This window comes from Cavia porcellus, unplaced genomic scaffold (assembly GCF_034190915.1).
Source record: "Cavia porcellus strain 051 isolate PalLab524CR breed Dunkin Hartley unplaced genomic scaffold, mCavPor4.1 scaffold_1, whole genome shotgun sequence".
NCBI lineage: Eukaryota > Metazoa > Chordata > Mammalia > Rodentia > Caviidae > Cavia > Cavia porcellus.
Window position 1 is genome coordinate 90,420,382 of NW_026947484.1, and position 12,316 is coordinate 90,432,697.

Sequence of the window (12,316 nt, forward strand, 5' to 3'; positions counted from 1 at the left end):
CCGTTATGTCTAGCTAGTAATTCATCTCTGGGGGATGTAGGCTTTCATTTTTGCTTTAACTAACCCATATATATTCAACTCTGGATATTTATTGAGCACCTAAGATATTATTTCTAAACTCCATAGAAGCTCGAAGTATATGAGTATCTATACAAGAGGAAGTAAAACATACCAACACAGAATAACAAATAGCTCTTAGAATTCATAGAAGAGAACTGAATGCATTCTCCGTCTGAGCCTTTTGTTTATCTTCTTAAATCAGGAAGCATTGTAAAGGATATCTATTTTTGTAATATTGTCCTAGTATTTATAATAAGCTGTAAATGGTAAAGTTTTTTAAAAGTACCCAGCATTTAATCAATATTTTATAAAATGTATTGGAAAAGCTATATGGATATGTTTGTAAAAGAAATAATAATTTAAAAACATAAAGATAGATAAAAACACTAAAAAATATAAATGCAAAACTAAAAACACTTGGCTTTAATTTTATTTTCTCTGACTCTATTTGGACTTTTTTATTTTTGTTTTCCATGGCATAGACTTCTGTATTCCAGAATTACACAATGTTGCATGCATGTACTCATTACCTTTGTCATTATGGAATTTGTAATTTAACAGTGTGAGTAAGCAAAATGCTGATAGAGGTTTTAGAGCACTTCTTCATATTCAACATCTTCACTGATGAATACCACAACAGTTTTTTGAGTACTATGCAGAATTACAGAATTTTATTTTGTTGATGCGGTTGTACCTTTTTCTTTTGTGTAAACCACACTGTAGTTAGTATAATTTCACATCTCATGTCTACAAATGATAGGAAAAAGAAATACGCCATACTCATTACAAAGGTCAACGGTCTACTTACTAAGCTATTTGCCATAGTACAAATAGCTGCAGGGCTGAGGAAATGGTCTAAAATGTGTATCAGCAGGGCTGAGAAACTGTCCTGTGTTCTCTCTGTTGACATTTTAGCAAAAGGAAAATTAAGACGTAGAGTTAATTCTCAATATACAAATCTGAACTTCTCATTTGGTCTAATTTTTTCAGTCCTGCTTAATTTGGTCAAATCTCTCAAATTAAGTTATCTGTTTGCCCGTTCCTGCTTCTTACCTACTACTGGCTAGGACAGAAGGAAAATAGAGGAAGGTAGATAAGCCAAATGTTTATCTTTGTCTCCTATTCTAATTTATTGTTAGTGTGGCACCATAAAGTTCTGACAGAATGTTTTTCTATTTCACAGTGCTTTACAAATGCTGTTAGCTACATTAATAATCACATAAAAATTGCTATAAAATATGTATATACTATTAATTTTATCATTTCATCTGTTTTTAAGAGAACAGTTCAGTGGTACTCAATATAGACTGTTGTACAATATCACCATTCTCAATCTCTGAACTTTTCATTATCCTAAAAAGAACAAATTTTGTTCTAACTTACTAGTGGGAGAATAGGGTTATTGGTATAGACAGGAAATTAGAGAAAAACAGTATATTCTCAATGTTATTCATGCCTCTTGTCTTAGTCACTTTCCTCATTACTGGGACAAAGTACCAACATCCACAACTTAAAGGAGGAGAGGTTTATTTTAGTTTACATCTTAGGCCATGGTTTGCTGGCTCCAAAGAAGAAAAACCATCGCATAGGAATGTGGCAGAAGAAAAGCTACTCAGGGTAAGGCAGCCAGGAAGCAGAAAAGGAAAGGGATAGGGAGGGAGATGTACCCTTCCAGATCTGCCCCAGTAACTCTCCTCTAACCAGCCTCAGCTGCCTGACAGCAAGTCAGCTACATCCTCCCCATAATCCAGTTGTCTTCCAGGATCCCTGTCTATGAGCACAGGAGGCTGGGGGAGGGGGGATGTCTAGATATAAACCATAGCACCTCTGATAGGATAAAGAGTGAGTGTGGGAGTGTGATGTTGGCCAATTGTCTACCACCAATATCCATAACGTGTAGAGTAAATACTAGTACTTGCTGTAGTATCATGGCTTTGATCCCCATAATTTTAGGTCTATTATGCTGAGTTGGATGGGTTTCATGTGTTCTTATATTTTCAGAGAACCTGATAGCCACATACCCTATGCAATAAGTAGGCCATGCAATCCCTTTCCTAAAAGCCATGAAAACTTTTCTCTAGAATTGAAAGGGGTTAGGAAAATGAAGCCGAGAAAAAGAGTGAGAAATGAAAGGAAACATTTTTTTTTTGAAAAGGTATAACTGGTCTAAGACATCTTACACATTCCTGGCCTTCTGAATCCTGGGCCTCACTCTAAAATCTTTGTTGTCCTGAGAAGGCAGCATGCAGTTCCCTTCAAGGAGCCAATTTTATAGCTCATCTCTATTTGAAAAAAATTGCTGTCCAGTTTCATGAAATTTCTGAGTGAGGCATTCTCTATGGCCATTAATCTAGTTTTCCTATTTTCTGAACCATAGCATACAGCATTACCTTTGCTTTTCAGACCCTTAAAAAGGATACATAAAATAATTGAATGTACAAAAGAAGGTAATCCAAAATTTCCCTTCACTTTAAAGTTTTTAAGTTCAAGGCAAGGCCCAGTACTCCTCCTCACTGAATCAGGTTTCCCACACCCCCGGGAAAGGAAATTCATGGGTGAAAATGCATCAGAGGTAATATCAAGAACTTACTGGGAAAACAAGCATCCATTTACTCAGATAACACATTGGCTAGCAGCAGCAGGGTTAGTCCCAGATTTAATGCCAGGTGGATGGGGACAATCAGTGATGTTTTTGGAGCTAATGTCCCCATTTGTGACATTATGTAAATGTCATTTGATATAACAAATGATATTTTGACTAAGATTTTACCAACTAGCTCTAAAACAAAGGAGCTTGGAGTAAAATCCACTAGTGTGACTTTCTGGTAAGATCTGAAAAAGTTAAATTGTTGAATGTACCCCATCTATTTTAAAATTCCTTCCACGCTCTGTTTCTACAAATGGCAAAGACTAATTGCTACAAAAGTTCTCTGCAATGAACTTGTCAAACTGCAAAGTCCAAGAACATAGTTTTACAGAAAACCACCCGTACTTCAGATACAAGCTCAAGTCTGGCAGAACCCAGGGTGACCATCATTAATGAATAGCGGGTTATAAATTCAAGGCTTCCCACAACCACCCTCACGTTTGGTAATAATTCACAAGAAAGACACATTTTCACCAAGTACTATTCTTATTCCTACAGTTTTATTATAACAAAGCACACAATTAGAACCAGCTAAACAAAGAGAAGTATAAAGTCTGATAGGTATCCAAGTGCAAATGTCTTGTCCTAGGTATATGTTACCTACAATAGCATCAAAGTGAAAAATAATAAGAGAATTGCCATACCAAGAAAAATTATTTTTGTAGAGTCTTTACCGAGATGTCATTACAAAAGCATGATTGACTAAATCATGGCCCTCCGGTTGAACTCAATCTCTAGCCGTGTCTCCTCCTGAGAGGCCAGTTTATGTAATCTGGCTCAAAGCTGTGGCCCTCTAATTCATATATTTGGTTTTCCTGGCATGGCAGACCCCATCTGAATTAAAGCTCTCAGGTTGGTTAGAAGGGCTCATCATGAATAATGAAGACCCTCATTACTCAGAAAATTTTAAAGATTGCCTCCTGAGAACTCAGAACAAAGGCCAGCCAAATTCTTTATGCAAAGTCCCTGGGTATTATCTCTTTGGAGGGCAACACGATAAGGGGTTTTATATTTCTAGCTGTCTGCTCTGCTATATTAACTCAAAAAAAGTTGTTTGGTGATTGAAGTTGATTACCCTAGAACTACTAATTTATTACAGAAACTAATATAAAATTTGGAAACTCTTAAGTACCAAATTGGAAGATGAACATAAACCTAATAGTTTATTTGGTTTTGTGTTTTATCCAAATCACTAGGAAATTGTGGATGAATACTGGGCTTTTATTAAGGAGCATCTATGGATGCAAAAAATGTTATTAAATATAGGCTCCTTAGGTGAAGGTTAATTCTAAATTTTAAAGCAAACTAGAGGAGTGGTGCTGTATTTTTATGATCCCAGCAGCCAGGGCGCCTGAACAGGGAAGATCGAAAGTTTGAGTCCCACTTGGACAACATAATGAGACTCTGACTCAAAAAAAAAAAAAAAATTAACGAATTAATTTTAAAAATGACTAGGGATGTACCTCAGGGTTAAAGAATTCCTGGGTTTCATCCTTTATACTGAAGAGAAGGAAAAGGAGAAAGAAGAGAAGGAGAAGGAGAGGGGAAGGAAGAGGAAGAAGAAGAGGAGGAGGAGGGCCTGGGTAGGACTAGAAAGAGTGGGGAGATGTACAACAATTACAAATGTGCCCGTGAGCTGTGGTGAGGTGGCACAGACCTATAATCTCAGTGCTCCAGAGGCGGAAGCAGGAGGATCACCATGAATTTGAACCCATAGTAAGTTCAAGGCCAGTCTAAACTATATAATGAGACCTTATCTAAAAATTCAAAGGTGAGACGGTGGGAGGAGGGCAGAGATGACCAATGTTTATTGCAATCATGTAGATCTGGTTTCACGAGTCTTAGATAAGTGTTGTCCATTTCACATAGTCATCTTGCTTTAAACATCATAGGTGGAAACTGTCTACTCCTGATTTGTGGTTTCTTGTAAGTGGAGTTTTCCAGTAATTTAAGGATGACTAAGTCTCTTTACTTGAGAAAAAATTATTCTAAGCACTAACACCCTAGAGTTTTGCTATAGTGTTAGTGTTTATGGTAACTGATATGAGTCTTTTTCATCAGGCTCAAGAACTATTTTTCTCTAAACTGACTTAGTTCTGATGAAAAATTCCAGAATATGATCAAAACAGAAGATAGTAAACTTTTTCTTAAGGTGTAACAGAAAATTAATACACAAGGATATGGTCAGTGATTATTCTGTAAATAGATATGAATTGAAAGAAGACTCCATGGCTTTGGGATTTGCACCAGAAAGTATATTACAGCCTGTTATGGTGGTGCATGCTTATAATCCTAGCACTCTAGGAGATCATGGCAGGAGGATCACAAGTTTGAGTCAAGTTGAACTTAGCCAAACCTTATCCCAAAATAAAAGAGAAGAAAGCGTTGGGGATATAATTCAGTGTGAAGGCCTCGGATTCAATGTCCAGTACATGGAAAGGGGGCAAGATGTATTACAATGGTCCCTGATTGAAATTGAGTTTAGAAGTAAAATACTCTTAAAGATAGTGACTGTACTAATCATTGTACACAAAGAAAAGTGTTCATACTTATACATTTTTTTCAGTGAGAAGGAGCATAATCTAAAGGCACAGCTGGAGCTCCACTGTGAGATTTTGCCTAGAATTAAAGCAGAGGGCTGGAGCCCAAGCGTTTTCCCAGTCTGCGCCATGCAATGTCACTCTAGTGCCCTCTGCTGATGAGCCATAATATTTCACCTGCTGATGGTGGAAAGAAAAATTTAAGGGGCACAAATCAGGGCAAAAACAAAAACAAACAAACATAAATTTGCAACAAAGTAATAATGTTAAATTAATAAATGGTATATAGGAAGTTCACAGTCATAAAAAATGTTACTTTTTAATGGTAAATTCAATAGGGTGCTCAACAGTTTTAAATTAATTAAAATGTAAAAGGTCAAACAGGCCTAATGATTTCCATTTCTTTTATAAACTGAGAGAAAAAGACTTTACATGAACTTGTGGCTGTGCTAATAATTTCAAAGAAAGTTTTGAATTATAAGGAATCTTTAGAGTCTGGTTATTCAGAATGATAAGGAATCTTTGAAGTCTGTATTATTTAGAGTCTGGGGACTGAATTTAGGACAGACATAAGAAGAATTGTCAAAGATGAGATACACACAATATGTAATTTTATTCAAAGGCAAGAAAGTTTTATGTTACAAACAGGATGCACAACAATAAATAATATTTTTGTAACTTAACTTCATAAAACTATTGAATGTGTGTGTATGTTAAAGACCTCATGTGTGCATCGTCAGTCCCTTCAGCTCCTTTTTTAAGAATTTTTTTTGTCAAAATGATTCAGAAGTATGCCAAAGGTCTAGGGCAAGGGCTCTCAACCCCTGAAGCACAAGCTGGAGCCAGTCTGTGGCCTATTAGGAGCCAGGCTGCACAGCAGGAGACAACTAGCAGGCAAGTGAGCAAGGTTTTATCTGTATTTACAGTCACCTTCTATCACCCTCACTACTACCTGAGATTACCTCCTGTCTATTCAGTGGCAACATTACATACTCACAGAAATGGGAACTCTGTTGTGAACTGCTTATGCAAGGGATGGAAGCTGCATAATCTTCATGTGAATTTAGTGACTAATGATCTAAAGTGGAGCTGAGGTGATGATGCTAGCTATGAGGAATGGCTTCAAATACTGTTATATAGAGGTTTGACTACATGGAGACCATAATAAGTCAATTGCTTAAAAATTCATCAAAACCCTATTATAAGTGGCAAATGGCACACTTTATAATGGCAAATAAGTTGAAATCCTTCAGTTGAACAACTGCATCTGGTGGCAGGCATTAAGTGAGAATCCAATATTTATTTAGTCCTGCCCATTATTTTATTTACCACTTCTATCTATGCCACTTTACTGCATTGTACACCTGTCTCAGTCACAGTTTTAGTAAACCCACAAGCTAACCCTAGCCAAAATGAGTAGCAAACAATTGTCACTGGAGAGTTTCTTTGAAAATGGGAAAAGGCCAATGATGAGACAGCAGAAGAATCTAAGATGGCCAACAAAAGGAAAGTTGCATTTAAAAGAAAATAGCAAGCATTCTACTTAAACTTCAAGTTCACTGCAGCAAATGATTCATTTTCTCTATGCCTGTTTTGTATAATATGTACTGAATAGCTATCCAACAAAGCCATGAAACCTTCAAAACTGATTCATCATGTGGAGACTAACTACTCTCCATTACAAGACAATGTTTTGTAGTTTTCCAAAAGAAAAAAGTAAACACAGGCTAGGGATATAGCTCAGTGGCACAATGTCTTCTTGGCAAGCATGAGGCCATGAGTTCAATTCCCAGTACAAAAAAAAAAAAAAAAAGAAAAGAAAAGAAAAGAAAAAGAAAATAGTGAACACAAAGACCATAAACAAGTATTGAAGGCAATCAATTCATCTAATGTGTTTGTACTATAAGCATCATACTGGCTAACTGAACTGCTAAACCTAAGAAGTCCATTAATATTCATGAAGAGTTGAACCTGCCTGCTGCTAAGGCTGCTTGCCATAAACTTAGGGGAGGCTGCAATTAAAAAGGTACTGGTGGCTGTGAGTCAGCGTCATGCACAAGACACTGTGGGGAGAACCAGATGCCAGCCTTTTCCCATGTGTTGGCGCCATTTGCAGACTGTGGGGGAGAACAAGAAGCCAACAAGAAGACAAGCCCTCCCTGTGAGTTAATACCATGTGCAGGCCCCTGAGGGGAGAACCACACACCAGCCCCAGAAGAGCTAAGATCCTTCCTCTACAAGCAACCGGCTGATCCAGAGAAACATCGTGTGATGAAGGCTGATACTTATTAAGGTAAAATACAACTTAATGCTTGTAGTGGTTAGTGTTTCACTGGCTTTGCAGGCCTAAGGCTAGTAGTCTGATCATCTATTCAGAGGATAACAATACGCAGTATAGTATATAGAGGGGAATCGCCTTCTGAAGGTGGTGGCCATTGTTAATTTCTATCATCTTGTTTTGAAATCCTGTATCATTCTCATTGGTTAGTTGGATTTATTCTGTTTTATTTTGCTTGATTTTATTATATCTGATGGCATGGGCAGCTATTTCAAAGACAACCAAACATGTTATGATAGCCATTTGGAATTTACTATTACTTTGTTTTGAAGTCCTCTATTGCATCCACTGCTTTGTTTTTATTGGTTCTATTCTGTTATATTTTGCTTGATTTTACCATGTCTGATGGTATGGGCAGCTATTTTGAAGACAACAAGAGGCATTATGGTAACCATTGTTGATTTCCTATAATCTTGTTTTGAAATCCTAAGTTACTTACTCTGTCTTGTTTTGATTGGCTTTATTCTGTTTTATTTTTCTTGGTTTTATTCTCTTTAAAAGAAAAATTACAAAACAAAGGCACATGTGTTCCTCTTTTGGTGAGCACCATAATTAGATAAACTGATGAAATAGCTCAGGATATTGAGGCACTATTGTTAGGATTAGTGAGTTATCATAGTACACAGTCCAGGTTGACTAGTTTATTGATGTTGACAAGAAGGCAACAATGCTTGTTTTGTTCCGTCTACTTTTCGAGAGATGTGCATGAGAAAATATTATGTGAACTTTTGTTGCTAGTCAACACCATAGCCACAAAACTATTTGTGTCTTCAAATGATCACATGTCGGAAAAACTGAATTGGTCATTTTGTGTAACTAAGTGTATGCATAGTTACAATGGTTGTCATGACTCGAGAGCTTTCTAGTTTCATTACTTGAGTCACAGAGATCACTTCTGAGAATAAGTCTATACACAGTGTCAACCATGCAGAAATGATAGGTAGGTGAAAAACATCATCTGAATTTAACCATGTTTTTTAGGATTTGATTTAGTTTATCAGCTCCATTGAAGTACATGCTCTTGACTCACTTTGTTCATGCAGCTCTATGTGGAGATGAAGCAGGGCACATTAAGTCTTCTCTTATCGATAAAGGTGAGATGTCTTCTAAAGGTGGATCACTGATCACTGGTCAGAGTTTTTATTCAAGAGTCACTCCATAGATTTCTTTTAGCAAAGCACTCACCACTGGCAGCACATTTCAGTGTCACAGAGTGGGTAACAAAGTTGCTTGCTCGTGTAACACATTCAGTCTGCTCAGGAACTCAGCTTGTTGCTTCAGGAGACAATGACAACTGTGTTCAAGGTGATGGATGAATTGGATGCATTTAAAACCATGCTGAAATTATGGGGAAAATAAGTGAACATTTGAATTTTTTTTTTTTGTCTTTTTCATTTTTATCGGTACCTGGGATCGAACTCACGACTGCCTGCTTGCAAGGCAGGCAGTTATGCCGCTGAGCTAAATCCCCAGCCCCGAACATTTGGATTTTTAACATGTTTCTACTATTAGCAGAGTTTTGAAAGAGGCTGAGTCAGGAAAGTTTTTCTCCCAACTGGTACATGATCAACTATCTCAGCTTTCAAAAGAATTTAAGCATTACTTTGCAACCACAAAAGACCCCCAAACTTGGAAGGAATAGATCACTGACCCAATAGGGAGTAAGCCAAGTGAATCTGTGCTAGAAGGTGAACAACTGCTTGAGATCATAAAAGATGGGGTTTTAAAGATATGTTTCAGATAATTTCAAATCTCCATACATTCTGGGTTAAAGGCAAGGGAGAATACCCTGAGACTGCCACAAAAGCACTGAAAATCATGGCTTCTGTTTCCAACTTTATGAAGCAGGATTTTCGGGGGGGGGTTGTTTGTTTTTGGCTTTGTTTCTTTCTTTTTTTGAAACAGGGTCTCACTATGCAGTTCAGGCTGGCCTGGAGCTCCCTTTGTAGCCCAGGCTGGTCTCAAACTTGCAACGATCCTCCTGCCTCAGCCTGCCGAGTGCTGGGATTACAGGTGTGAGCCACCACACTGACCATAAGGTTGCTTTTAAAGTAAAATTATATCACTATAATATGTACAAAGAATTATCTCTTTATCAGTAATATTATATGAACTCTTAAATAGACTTCAGGATTTATGTATAAAACATTTCAAAGTCTCATGAACTCACACCAACATCTCTGAGCATCTAGCTTTCTTCTTATCTAGTTATCAACATCATTGCATAAACCCACCTCAGTAATTCCTGACAACAAGGAAGAAGTTAGAGAAAGGACTTTGATGACGTGGTTTTTAAATTTTACTTTATTTTTTGCCACACTGGGATTGAACAGACACTCATCATGCTAGTCAAATGCTCTATCACTGAGCCAGATATCTAACCTGAGAAGAAGGTGCTTTTTAAGGTGGAATTTGTTACCAGGACACTTGGGATGTTTGGATTTCTGGGCATAGTAAGGTAGGAGATCTCAAAGCATATTTTATTTAATTAATTAATTTATTTATTTAGGTACTGGGGATCGAACTCACAAACTTGTGCTTGCCAGGCAGGTGTTTATGCCACTGAGCTAAATCCCTGGCCCTTAAAGCATGTTTTAAAGAGAAAGCTTTTTTGGTGGGGAGGGGTACTTAAGATTGAGCTCAGGGCTTCATGCTTGCTAGTGAGTTACATCTTTAGTCCTTTTAAAAACTTAGACAGGTCCTTGCTAGGTTGCCTAGGTTGGCCTTGAACTTGGGATCCTCTTGTGTCAGTCTCTTGAAGCTGGGATTGCAGGCATGCCTTACTGTGCCAAGTTAACAAAGCTGCTGACTTTTGGTTAAATGAGTAGTTTATTTTGTTTGGTCTTATTTTCCAGGAATAGATATTTTCTGGAGCAAATACCTAGTTATTTTTGCTTGGTGTCAGTATTGCTTAATATGGGGATGATGAAGCATGCTTGGTCCTATAATTAGGTAATATCCTGATAGGGATTATGTTGCTTTCAATTCTCGCCTGTGCCTCTTCACTAAAATGCAAGCTTCATGAAACACAGATTTTTGTGTGCCTTATTCAATTTTCTATACCCAGAACCTATAACATCTAGTAATAGGTGTTTAGTAAACATTCATTGAATGAAACCCAATTGATTAATGTATTTTAAAAAGTGTACCCTTTTAATTATTGATTAATTACATTTTTAGGCATGGTCATGCTATATAGTGAGGGTTGCCTGGGACTCATTTTGTATCCTGGGCTAGACTTGAATTTGTGGTCTTTCTGCCATAACCTCCTGAGTGCTGGGATTTGATGCAAATGTACTTTAATAGTCAAGAACATTTTGAGAAATGAGATATAACCTGGTAGTTGAAAAAATATCCCACAAAGATATAATAATTAAGCTAGCTACATCTGTAATACTAGATACTCAGGAGACTGAGGCAGGACCAAACCTAGGTAATTTAGTAAGACCTTGTCTCAAAATAGAAAATAGGATTGAGGATGCAATTCATTGGTAAAGCACCTCTGGTTCCAATCTCCAAAACTGAAAAATAAAAAGGGCATAATAATTAATATAACAGGTGACTAGAACATAAACAGATTCCTTGAACAGTATAAAATCTATGCATGTATATATGACTGTATATTTATTTGGATTCACTCTTTTTCTGATATGGGCATTCACAACTATAAATTTCCCTGTTAGGGCTGCTTTCATAGAGTCCCATAGTTCTGGTGTGTTGAACTGATATTATTGTTTGATTCCAGGAACTATCTAATATCTTTTTCTCTCTTTTGATGTTTTGGTACTGGGGATCAAACTCATGACCTCATGTTGCCAGGCAGGCACTGTGCTGCTGAGCCATAGAACTACTTAATTTCTTCTTTTGTTCTGTAAAAGAATATTGTTTAGCTTTGATTTGCTTATGTAATTTTTATTGTTTTTATTTTGCCATTGATTTCATTACACTATCATCTGATAATATGTGTGATATAATTTCAATTCCTTTGCATTTACATAACATTGTTTTATCAATTAAGCTGTGATCTGTTTTTTTTCTTTTTTTTTTTTTTTTCTTTTTATCGGTACCAGGGATCGAACTCATGACCGCCTGCTTATAAGGCAGGTGCTTATGCCGCTGAGCTAAATCCCCAGCCCCAAGCCGTGATCTGTTATGGAGAAAGTACCATGTGCTGCCAGAAACAATGTGTATTCTGTGGTTGTTGGGTGTGACACACTGTAGATGTTTATCAAGTCCATTTGTTCAAAGGTTTGGTTCCACTCTGATATTTCTTTGTAGAATTTGTCGAGTTGATTTATTTGTGATACTGGGGCATTGAGGTCCTCTGTCTGACTTTTTATGTCCAATAATGTTTGTCTTATGAAGTTGGGCATGCCAGTGTTTGGTGCATGTATAAGTGTTATCTTTTACTGTTGAGTTGTTCCCTACCCAATATAGAGTGACCTTCTTTGTCTCTTCTAATGCTTTGACTTGATGTCTATTGTGTTTAAAATTAGGATAGTTGTTTCTGCTTTTTTTCTGGTTTCCTGATGCATGGAATATTGTTTTCTATCTTTTGATTTTTAATCTATGAATTTCTCTTTGACTTAAATATGTTTCTTAAATATTAGATATTATTGGGTTTGGTTCTTGATCCATTCTGCCAATCGTGTTGTTTGAAAGGGAATTGAGGCTGTTTATGTAGAGCAGTATTACTGAAAGGTACTGACTTATCCCTAACTTTGCTTTATT

At 36.9% G+C, this 12,316-nt stretch overlaps 1 protein-coding gene across 11 annotated transcripts in view; it reads left to right on the top strand.

Moving 5' to 3' along the window:
• Positions 1–12,316, top strand: part of Ccdc171 (coiled-coil domain containing 171) — a 454,917-nt gene that overhangs the window by 16,921 nt on the left and 425,680 nt on the right. The window contains exon 1 of one of the 11 annotated variants that reach the window (XM_063251437.1): positions 4,102–7,540. The exons of the other annotated variants lie outside the window; for them this stretch is intronic. The gene's annotated coding sequence lies outside the window, so the exon portion shown is untranslated. Of the gene's footprint in view, positions 1–4,101; positions 7,541–12,316 lie in introns of those variants that run through there. 11 annotated transcript variants of the gene reach the window in all.